The sequence below is a fragment of the Melozone crissalis genome, unplaced genomic scaffold (genome assembly GCF_028551555.1).
Source record: "Melozone crissalis strain CALT ecotype California unplaced genomic scaffold, PUWL_Pcris_2 ptg000114l_1, whole genome shotgun sequence".
Lineage (NCBI taxonomy): Eukaryota > Metazoa > Chordata > Aves > Passeriformes > Passerellidae > Melozone > Melozone crissalis.
Window position 1 is genome coordinate 2996550 of NW_026535891.1, and position 12100 is coordinate 3008649.

A 12100-nucleotide genomic window follows, 5' to 3' on the forward strand; every position below is an offset into this window, starting at 1 on the left:
CCCCTCTCCTGCCCAGAGCTCTTCTCAGTGCCGGTGCTGGAGGGTCCCCCAAAGCCCACTGAGGGATCCCCCCGACTCTCAGCTGCCTCAGCACCCCCAGCCCCCTGCGGCCCCAAGCTCCCCTCCTGCACGTGTTCTACCGGGACAGGCAGGTGGTGGGGGGCCCGCAGGAGTTACCGCAGCTGCTGGTGCCTGCCATGGGGGTCTCCCATTCGGGGAATTACAGCTGCCAGGTGCAATCTGAGGGGGGGGCCGTGCGGAAGAGCAGTGCCCGGCTCCACATCACGGTGTGCAGTGAGTGCGGGGATGGGCACAGGGAGCCCCCACAACCTCCTCGGGGGCCCCTGCCCTGTCTGGGGATCCCCATAACTACCCAGGTCCCCCATCCTTTCCTGGGTACCTCACCAGATCCCCCAGCCCTATGTGGGTACCCTCATCTTTCTGGTAATCTTTTTCCACATCCCCTCATTCCTGCTTGGGTCACCCTCTGTGCCCCCCCATTCCTCACTGGCATCCCTTCATCTGTCCCTGATTCAACCTCAGCCCTCTCTGATCTCGCTCCATGGTCCTCAACTCTCACCATTCCCTCCCTGGTTTTACATACTCTTCCTGGTGTCTCCCCATCTTCCTCTCCATGTTACTCATCCTTGAGCCCTCCATCATTCCTGGGGGTTCCGTTCCAAGCCCTCCTCCTATCTCTGTGCCTCCTTTTCCTCACTGGGGTCCCACTTCCCCTCTCCCATCCCTCCCCATCACGGGTCTCTCACTGTTCCCTGGTGTCCCCCCATCCAAGGGGTCCTGCCCTTGAGGGGTGTCCCTGTCAGTGCAGCCCCCTGGGGGACAGGTGGCATGCAGGGACTGACTGGTGCTGAGCTAGGCGGTGGCTGCGGGTCCCCTGTCCTTCTCCTGGCACCGGGAGGGCTCAGGGGCATTGCTGGGAATTGGCCCCTGCCTGGAGCTGTGCCATGCTGGGGACAATGACAGCGGCCAGTACCGGTGCCGGGTCAGCGATGGGGACAGCGTGGCTGAGAGTGACCTCCTGAATGTCACCGTACTGGGCAAGCAGGACCCTCGGACTGGGGGTGACCCCTCCCATGGCACCCCCATCCCACCTCGCCCAGTGCCAGCCCTGTCTGTGTCCCCACAGTGCCCGTTGCCAATGCCACCATCACCCCCAGTCCCCTGTCACACCAGGCGCATGCCGGTAAGCCCATGACCCTGCGCTGCTCTGTGCAGGTGGGCTCAACCCCTGTCACCTTCACCTGGCTGCACAACAGGCAGGAGGTGGCCCGGGGTCCCCTCCTGGAGCTTGGAGCTGTTGATGTGGGACATTCGGGCACCTACCAGTGAGTGGCCACCAACCAGCTGGGACAGGACGGGCACCGCGTGTTCCGGGCACTCAGTCCAGAGCTGGTCCTGGCTGTGACAGCGCGGGGACACAGGGACACAGGTGGGGTCACACGGGGGATGCAGGACTCCTGGGCTTCTGGGTGACACCAATGTGTCCCTCTCTGTCCCCAGCAGTGACTCTAGGGCTCAGTGGGCCCCTGCTGTTCCTGCTCCTGCTCCTGGCTGTCATCGGGGGCTGTTACCAGTGGCACTGCTGTGGTGGGTGACAATATGGGGGGATGGGGTTCCCAGGGATTGGGGTGAAGCCCCCCAGGGTATGGGGGCCATAGGCTGGCACCAACAGCTCCTGACTTGGGAGAAACTGATCCTGCAGAGACCTCAGCTTGGGGTCCTGGGGGATTTGGGGAGGTTGTGCGGGATTGTGCAGGGAAGTTGAGGGTTCTGTCAGGGGTTTTGGGGGAGTTTTTGGGACTCTGGGGTCTCAGTGAATTGAAAGGTTGGTTTAATGTATTCTGGGACTTCCAAAGATGCTTGAGGGTCCCAGGGACAGTCAGGGGTCGCCATGGTGTTCAGAAGCCCTGAGAACCCCAGCGTCACCCCTCATGCTTTTCTTTTGCAGCCCTCAGGAAACAGCAAGAAAGGTGAGTGAAGGACTCCAGGTTTGAACCTCCATTTTACCCCCACAACAAAACCCCCCCATGCCCACAGACACCCCCTTATCCCTACAGGGCCCCCACAGAGCCCTCGGCCCCCCCAGAGGTGGGGAGGTGCTGTAAAGTGATGTCGTGAGCACCAAGAAGGCAGGTGGTGAGTACAGGGGGGACACGGGGGACATCACACACGGGTGTCACCCTCAATCCAGGTCCCCACAACTGGTGTCTCTCACAGGGCCCCCCCATGCCACATCCCCCCAGGTGACTTATGCAGAGCTGCCAGGACCCCACAGGAGGCAGCAGGACACCAGTGACATCTGCGAGAATGTGCTGTGACACTGAAGGCACAGGGAGCACTGGGGTCCCTGCACAAGGGCACCCTCAGCTCCCATGGGTGCCCATCGTGCCCAGGGAGTGGCCACAAGTGGGGGCTCCCATGTGGAGCTGCCCAGGGCTCCCCGTTCAAGTGCTCCCAGTGCTCCCAGTGCTCCCAATACCCCCAGCAGCTCCCCATTTCCTCCTCTACTACCAGGAGGCACAGGACCCTTGTCCCTTTTACTGGACCCAAATATCAGCTTTTTGATTAAACCAGAAGAAACAATTTTTGTTTGTTTAGCTCTGCCCTGTTTGGCTCAGGAAGGAGGAGGGTCCCGCCTGGTTGTTGAATCAATACTTCTCAGTTCTCAAGATTCAGAATTCAAAGGGTCACAAAAGGAACCATTTCCAGGGAAAGCACCCAACAAGGAACAAACCCCAGAGGCTGCCCCTGGCATGATTCCTCCACCAGGAGGAACCTGGCAGGTCCCGGAACTTCACTGCTCTGATGGCCAAAGTGGCATTTAGGAGTCTCTGGATTCTCTTGTCCCCTGTCCCAAACCCCTCCTCTGCTGTGTTTCCCCCACAATGATGTCAGAAAGGCCCTGTGGGGGTTCCAGAGCCTCCCCCTTTGCCAGGGCAGTCAGGATCAGGGCATGGCACAGGGTGGGGTGTCAGAGACAGGAAAAGTTTGATGTGTGGAGACATTTTGGAACACCTATGTCTGGCAGGGGCGGGCCAGACCTTGCTTTTGCTGAGACAGGGCCCTGTCTGTCCATCAGTCTGTCAGCCATGGCACACTGGGGACATTGTGACACTCTGCCAAAGCCAGCTCCTGAGTGGCCAGGAGACCAGAAGTGCCAGCTGGGGAGAGGGCGCTTGGTGGCCCAACTGGCTTAAAGGGCAGAGCATGAGGTGGCACATGCCTGACCCTGTCTTCAGTTGAGGTCTCTGTCCCATCCACACTGGAACCCAGGATTTGACCACTTGTTTAAATGAGAAATATTTGCCAAGGAACATGTGAATGTTCCTGGAATGGAAAGATGACCCATGCCTAAAACTTTTATTAATTTCAAAAATGATGGGGCTTCCAGGCCAAAGTGTTGGAGAATGAATAACAGCTTTTTACTGGGAAATTGATAAGCCAGAACAGAAGAAACAACACAAACCCAGAACTTTCCCTCCTGCTCAGCGCTGTTGGTTTTTGTGGCAGTTTTAACCCCGGCCAGCAGGGGACGCTGCAGGGAGCACTCCCGGCCAGCAGGGGGCGCTGCAGGGAGCGCTCCCGGCCAGCAGGGGGCGCCCCGGTCAAGCTCCATCCCCTCAGGGGCCATGGCGGCCTCGGACGGGAGGCAGGAGGGGAAATCGCTCCTTTTGCAAACTCACGGGCACCAATTGGTCCCGGCACCACCACCGGAAGCGGTCAGAAGGCGCCAAGGCAGCAGGTTGGATCCCAGTGCCCACTGGCAGCATAGCAGTGTCCTGGGGCCAGGCACACGCCCTGCACAACAACCGCAACCACTGTCTATAATCCCAGAAGGAAGAAAGGCAGAGCCTGACATGTCTCGGGTTCACAACATCACTTCTGCTTGCTTTACAGCCTTCCATTCCCTTTTCCTCCTTCAGCCTGGGTACAGCAGCTCTGGGAATATTGAATTTCCCTGGGATGCTGAGGAAAGCTCGTGCTCAGTGCTGACTCTGCCAGGGCTCCTCAGGTGGCTGCAGAGCACATTTGGATTTCCTGCTCTTCCTGGGCCACTGCTGGTTCTGACACAGCTGCTGCAGGGAAGGAGGAGGAGAGCAGAGGCACAGCCCTGAGGGCTCTGCAGCTGCAGCTGGAGCACAGAGATAGCCAGGGCTGGGAGCTGTGCCTTGGGAGGGCAAAATGGGGCTAAATTGGAGCTGTTTGGGCCAATGCCCCTGTTCTGCTCCAGACGCTGCAGACCCTTCAGGAGTTACTGTAATTATTGTTGGGATTTCTGAAGGTCTGCTGTGTTCCTAAAGCATCCCTGTGCACAAACACAGGGCTCTGCTGCTTCTCCTGGGGATTTTGGGATTCTGTGGCTGAGGCGGGAGCGGCTGGAGCAGGTGGCCCACGGGAGCAGCACCCGGCCATGCAGGTGGAGCAGAAGCGCCGGGAATTCTGCAGGGTGCTCAGGTGAGGCCCACAGGGGCCTGGCCATGGTGGGACACCACTTGCCATTCTTGCTCTCCCCAGATTTTGAGACAAAGCAGTGACACCCATCAGGCTCCCAAACCCCTCAGGGCTCATGCGCAGCCTCACAGGAGATCCCGGCCCAGGCCTTGGGGATGATTCGGCTACTCCCAGGCTCGTTCCTGACAAAGGGCAGTGCTCCAGGAGCAGTCGGCACATCCCGAAGGAGCAGCCCGGGACTGCTGGAGCCCGAGTGCTGTGGGCAAGGACGGCCTGAGGGAGCCGAGCCCTGCTCAGCTGGCGCTGCCCCAGGAACGTCTCATCCTGCAGGAGCTCGGCAGCCTCTGCCAGTGCCGGCCCCGGGGCTGTCAGGGGGCGCGGCCGGAGGGGCCGGGGGGCAGTAGTGGGTGGGAAGGGCTGGGATGGAGGGACCGGGACCCCACTGGGGAGTCCCGAGCATGGAGGGAGTGAAACGGCGGAGGGGAGACCCCGGGACAGGGGGAAGCAGAGACCCTGCAGTGGGGTCTGCGGAAAGGAGGGACGGCAATGGTGGTCCCGGAGCACCGGGAAGGGGCCCAGCTGCCATCGCGCTGCAAGTGCCGGGACGGTCACGGGGTGTCTGAACCGACTGTGACAGCGTGCCCGAAGCCACTGTCGCGATGTGTCGGGACCGAGCGTTGCCAGGGTAAGGCCCCCACAGCTCCGGGAAGTGGAGGGGTACCCTGGAAGGGGCGCAGCAGGTGTGGGGCCGAGCCTTGTCTATTCCCTGTGCACTGTGCGGGTGAGGAGGGCAGGGATGGAGCAGCTTTGGGGACATCTGGAAGCGAGACAGGGTCCCTGCCCAGAGCCCCACCACCGCCATGGGGTAGACCCCCTGCTCAACATTTCCATCCTTTTCTCTCTTGTCTCGCAACTGAGCCAGAACCCAAAAATATATTCTGGCATGTTCTAAAGGGCTGCAGGTTTGAGACAGGAAGGAGGAGGAGGGTCCTGTCAGATTGTTGAGCAGATGGTTGTTGTCTTTGCAGGATTTTCGGGTTTTTCCCAGTCCCTTGCCTAGAATGATAAAGTGATCAGTTGCTGCATTTCTGGACTGGTTCCCCCACAGCTGCCCTTGTAGGGGCAGTTTCCAGCCAGCCCTGCTCTGGAAACCATCACAGGCCCTCTCAGTGACACTGCTTGGGCTCCTTTTGGGTTTTGTGCTTCATGCAGGGCTGAGCAAACCACAGGCAGGCCTTTTTCCCCCACTGAATTCTCATATTTGCAGCATGTGAAAACCACGTTCTCTCTCCTGTGAAAATTTTAGAAGTTTAATAAAGGACAATAGGAGACAAGGATCATAGAGCAAAGGTTGTTATGGGTGGGTGCATCTTGGCACTCAGCCAAGAGCACACTTCTCTTTGGAGATACCTCTTAGATACTTTTTCCCTTAGATCAGCCTGTTGCATATTCACGGACACTTATGCATAGAAAACTTTTCCCCCAAGCTAATTTACATTCCAAGAATTGTTTGGCTGGGCTCCTCCTTGGATCTGCCTTTTTAGAGCATTATTCCTTGGTTCTGCTTTTAGCCATTTCTTATAATCATCTTAATTTCTGGGCCTTGGTCCACACTGTCTTCAGGCGGTGAGTGCTGATAGTTGCATATCTGTAGTAGGTGTCCTCATCCTGTCTTCATCAGATGTTATCCCATTCAAGCAGGCATTTTTTCACAAGCATCCTTATATCAGCTATTTCACAAAGCTTAATTAACAACAGACATAAAAACTATATCTTTGTAACAAAGTTACTTTACCATTACATATATAAATTCAATTTTAATATTTGTAAAATTCCAGTAATATAATATGTATTTACAATACTTGGTGAGAGGGACAAAGTGATCAATTGCTGCATTTCTGGACTGGCTCCCCCTCAATGCCTCTGCAAGGGGGTTTCCAGTCAGCCCTGCTCTGAAAACCATCAAAGGCCCTCTCAGACCCACTGCTTGGGCTCCCTTTGGAGTTTGTGCTTTTTGCAAGACTTAGCAAACCACAGGCAGGCCTTTTTCCCTCACAGAATTCTCACCTCTGCAGCAGCTCTAAGGCTGTCAGAATCAAAGCCAAGGGGGCAGGGGGGACCCTCAGGTGCTGGCTGCCACCTGGGGCTGGCCAGAGCAGGGCTGGGCAATGGCCATCCCTGTGCAGTGGGGCTGGGCCATGGCTGGGCCCCACCCTTGGATGGCCACTGCCTTCAAGGAGCAGGAGTTTGGGACCTCCTTCCTGCTGGGGCTCCATTCCCCAGCTGCTCTTGGTGGTTCAGATCCTGCAGGGGACAAGCAAGAATGGAGAAGTCTGGAAACACCAAGAGCTGCCATCCCCCAGGACAGGAGCCCCTTGTCCAGCATGTGTCCCCCCTGCGACAGGATCCCCCCAGGACAGGAGCCCCCTGTATTTGCCCCCCCAGGGCAGAACCCTCCTCCCATGTGACACTCAGCACAGACGGCCTCTTCCTTCTGCAAGAGAGAGAAAGTGAAAGTGTAGGCAGGGGGAAAGCTGGACTCCTCTATCCCCCACAGCCTCCCCAGCCCTCCCTGCAGACCCCTCACCCTGCTTCCCCCACCCGAGGCATCCCCCAACACGTTCCCTACTCAGTAGCTCCCCAGGGTCATCAAGGCATGAACTGGGGGGTTGTGAAATTGAGGGATAAAAGGAAGGAAATGGAAATGAAGAACGGGAAATGCCCCTTGAGGTTGTGGTGGCACAGACCCAGAGCACCTCTGAATCCCCTCTTGTTGCTCCCCCAAATCACGGGCAACCCAGCAAGCAGCTCTAGCCCCTGAGTCTTCCCAAAATCTGAGGCACCCAGGGAAGGAGCTGTGACCCACATGCACATCCCATCACTGTCCATCCCTGGCAAACTCATTCCCCTGGGAAGCTGACCATGGGAACCCCATTCCTTCTGTCTCCCCTTTCCTGAGACCCCCATCCCAGGGCTGCCATTGCCCAGGAACTCCATGGCCCAGGACCCCATTCCCAAGGAACCCTCTCCCATTCATTCCATGCCCTGAAATCCCCATTCCCCCGGGACTTTCAGTCTCCCAGGTCCCCCCATTCCCCCTGCACCCATCCCTGGCACAAAAATGCCTTGATGAGGGATTTATTACAATTAAAATATTTTCTTATATACCCTTTTAAAATTTTAAATGTACTTTACCTTTCTCCTAGTCTCATCTCAAAACAAAAAAAAATAAATACTTTCTGATAAATGCACTAATAATTAACCAACACTAAACCCACCACATTAATTATTACATTAACTGAAATATCTCAAATTAGCAAACCAAAACCATGACACCAAATCCCTGAAGCCCACCATCCCCTGGGACTCCCATCCCTGAGTCCCCCCAGCCCTGGGGACCCCCATTCCCATGGCACCCCAACCCCCGTGACTCCCCCTCCTCATGACCCCAATTCCCCATGGACCCATTCCCTGGACCCCCATTCCCTGGATTCCCCCGTTCCCCTGGACACCCATCCCTGGCTCCCCAAACCCCCTGAGCCCCCCTGCTCCTGGGAAGCCCATGTCCCACCAACCCAGAGACAGCCTTGTCCCCAGCATGTCCCCACCCTGCCCACAGCCTGTCCCCAGCTTGTAGCCACCCTGCCCCCACTAGGTGCCACCTACACATGGGGACGAGATGTGACCTCGCTTCCTTCCCCTTCCTCCGAAGAGCCGCCAGCCAGGGGAGCGGTGGCCACAGCAGCGAGTGACAGCCAGTGCACATGGCTGGGGACACTGGGATGGCCGGGAAGGTGGCACTGCTCCTGTGGGGTGAGTGTCCCGGGCACAGGCCTGACACCCTGGGGATGGGCCCTGGTGAGGCAGAGACTGGTGGGGAGGGGGCACAGGGGAGCTGCAGGGTTCCCTGAGGTTCCCAATGCCAGAAGAGCCAGAGCATGAAGTGACCGGGGTCATGGGGTGGCCGTGGGGACAGGAGAGGGTGAACAGGGCTGGAGGGATAGGAATGTGGTGAGAGGCATCCTGGGGCTGGGGCAGCTGTGGGGACAGGGACACAGGGATGCAGGGATGCAGGGACAGGGAGAAGAAGACAAGCACAATGTGGATGGGCCATGGAGACAGAGGCCATGGGGCTGGCGGGGGAGACCTGTGCTAGCACAGTGTCTCCATCGAGACATCTGTGCCACACCAATTCCCTCAGGGGGACAGTTCAGAGGCATGACCCATTCCCCTGTGCACAACTGTCCCCATGGTGCCACACTCACTGAGCCCTGTCCTTTCTCCCTTCCAGCCCAGACCCTTGGCCTCGCTGGTGAGTCCTCAGGGTTTGCCATGGCCCCACCCTTCTGTCCCCAGCCCCATGCTGGCCCTGGCAGACTCGTGTCCCCTGTCGCCTGCAGGTGCCCAGACCACCCAGCTCCTGGTGGAGCCCCCCTGGATGCTGGCAGTGCTGTGGGACCGGGTGACAGTGACCTGCCAGGGCTCGGGGAACACTGGTGTCACCACCTGGTACAAGTATGGGCAGCGCTGGAGGCAGGAGAGACACAACTGCCTCACTGTCACTGAGAAAGGCAACTACACGTGTGAGAGACTTGGCACTGGGCTCAGCCCTCCTGTGACAGTTTTAGATGGTGAGGGGGTTTAGGTGTCCCTATCCTGGCACCAACATTGACCCCGGGGCTCTGGGTGGGCTCTGCTCCATGGGTCACCTCCTGTGTGACCAGAGCCTGTCCCCTACTCTGGGGGCATCCCAGAGCATCACAGTGCTGGCAGACCCTGTCTGTGGATTTAGGGATCCCTGGTGTGCTGTGTGTGAGCCAATATGGGGGTTGCGATGGCATTGGGACCCGCCAGGTCCCTGCGGTGTAACAGGACCCCTGTGTCCCACAGCCTCATTGGTGCTGCAGGTGCCGGCACAGGCACTGCTGGAGGGGGACACGGTGACACTGCGCTGCCGGCGCTGGTGGGACAACCCGGTCAGCTCAGTGTCCTTCTACCGTGAGGAGAAGAAACTTCAGGAGCTCCGCGATGGGACTGAGCTGTCCCTGTCCCGTCTGCAGCTGCAACACAGTGGCAGCTACAGCTGCAGGGGCTGGGTGAAATCCACGGTATCACGAGGATGGGAGAAGTCGGAATCAGTGACAGTGACAGTGCACGGTGAGCACTCCACAACTGTCACTCCAACTCCCCCACAGCCCCTCCCTAGTGACTCGGGCTCACAAATCTCCCTCCCCTCTCCTTTCCAGAGCTTTTTACGGTGCCGGTGCTGGAAGTTCACCCTGAGCCCATCAACTCTCAGCTGCCTCAGCACTCCCAGCCCCCTGAGGCCCCGAGCCCCCCTCCTGCACCTGTTCTACCGGGACGGACGGGTGCTGGGGCACCCGCAGAGGTCCCCGCAGCTGCTGGTGCCCGCCGTGGGGGTCTCCCATTCGGGGAATTACAGTTGCCAGGTGCACTCCGAGGGGGGGACCGTGTGGAAGAGCAGCGCCTGGCTCCTTGTCACGGTGCGCAGTGAGTGCAGGGATGGGCATGGGGAGCCTCCACACCCTGCTTGGGTCCCCTGCCTGGGTACCTCCATTACTGCCCCGTTCCCCCCATTCATCACTGGGTCCATTGACCCATTTCTGAGTCAACCCCATCCCTCTCTGCTGTTTCCCCGCAGTCCCCAAGTCCCACCATACTCTCTCTGGGTCTCCATACCCGCACTGGTGTCCTCCCATCTCCCGCTCCATGTGTCCCCTCATTAAACCCCCCATCCTTCCTTGGGGTACCTATCCAAGCCCCCCCCCCCCCCCCCCCCCCGTAGCTCTGCACCTCCTCTCCTCTCCCTCACCGGGATCTCCCTACCCCTCCCTGATCTCTCCCCAAGTCCCTCAATGTCCCTGGTGTCACCCCCTCCCGCAGGGGTTCTGCCCTCATGGGGTGTCTCTGTCAGCACAGCCTTGTGCTGAGCTGCACGGTGGCCACAGGGACAGGTCACCTGTCCATTTCCTGGTGCCCGGGAGGGCTCAGGGGCATCGCTTTGCACGGGCCCACAGCTGTACCACACTGGGGACAATGGCAGCGGCCACTGCCAGTGCGGGGACAGCATGGCTGAGACTGTCCCCCTGAATGTCACTGTCCTTTGTGAGCGGGACCCTCAGACTGGGGGTGACCCCACCCATGGCACCCCCATCCACCTCACCAGGTGCCAGCCCTCTCTGTGTCCCCACAGTGCCCGTGGCCAATGCCACCATCACCCTCAGTCCCCTGTCACACCTGGTCCGCTCAGGAGACGTGACCCTGCGCTGCTCTGTGCAGGTGGGCTCAGCCCCTGTCACCTTCACCTGGCTGCACAATGGGCAGGAGGTGGCCCGGGGTCCCCTCCTGGAGCTCAGGGCTGTTGATGTGGGACATTCAGGCATCTACCAGTGCATGGTCACCAACCAGCTGGACGGGCACCAGGCACTCACTTCAGAGCTGGCCCTGGAGGTGACAACACAGGAACAGGGCACAGGTAGGGTTACACAGGGTCACATGGGGGGTGCAGAACCTCCTGGGGTTCTGGGTGACCCCAATGTGTCCCTCTCTGTCCCCAGCAGTGGCCGCAGGGGTCTGCGGGTTCCTCCTGTTCCTGGTTCTGCTCCTGTCTGTCATCGGAGCCTGGCACTGGTGGCACCACCCAGGTGGGTGACAATGGGGGGAATGGGGGTCCCAGAGATTGGGGTGAAACCCCCAAAGAGTTTGAGGTCCAGAGGGTGGCACCAACAGGTCCTGACTTGGGTGAAGCTGAATCCCTAGTGATCTCACCTGGAGGTCCTGGGGGATTTGGGGATGTCCTGCAGGGTTGTGCAGGGAGGTTGGGGGGTCTGTCAGGGGTTTGGAGGAGTTTGGGGGCTCAGTGGATTCAGTGGGTGATTCAAGGCTCATTAGGGGCTTCAGGGATGCACGAGGCTCCTGGGGGCAGTCAGAGGTCTCAAGGGTGTTCAGGGGCCCTGAGGACTCCATAGTCATCCCTCCCCCCTTTCCTTTGCAGCCCTCAGGAAACAGCAGGAAAGGTGAGTGGGGGGTCCAGGTCTGAACCCCCGTTTTATGTTCATTACAACCCCCCACACCCCCACAGACACCCCCTTATCCTTGCAGGGGCCCCCTAGGGCCCTCGGCCCCTCCAGAGGCAGGGGAGGTGTTGTACAGCCGGGTCCTGTGAAAGAAGAAGACAGAGGGTGAGTACAGGTGGGGGGACAGGGACATGTCACCCTAGGGGTGTCACCTCCCATCCAGCTTCCCCCAACCGGTGTCTCTTGCAGTGCCCCCCTGTGCCACAACCCCCCAGGTGACCAATGCAGAGCTGCCAGGACCCCATGGAAAACAGCAGGACTCCAGTGACATCTACGAGAACATGCTGTGACACTGGGGGCACTGGGGGCACTGGAGATCCCTGCCTGAGAGCACCTCCCACTGTGTGTCCTCCCCCCAGCTCTCATGGATGCCCACCGTGCCATGAAGGGGGGGGCATGAGTGTGGGGTCCCATGTGGGGCTGCACAGAGCTCTCTGTTCCAGTGCTCCCAGTGCTCCCAGTACCCCCAGGAGCTCCCCATTCCCTCCCCAGTACCAGGGGGCACAGCATCACTGTCCCTCTTATGGGTC

The 12100-nt window shown here is 59.1% G+C and overlaps 1 pseudogene; it reads left to right on the top strand.

Moving 5' to 3' along the window:
* LOC128948115 (Fc receptor-like protein 3) overlaps positions 1–11860 on the top strand; it is a 56551-nt pseudogene extending 44691 nt beyond the window's left edge.
* Positions 11861–12100: the final 240 nt, after the last annotated feature.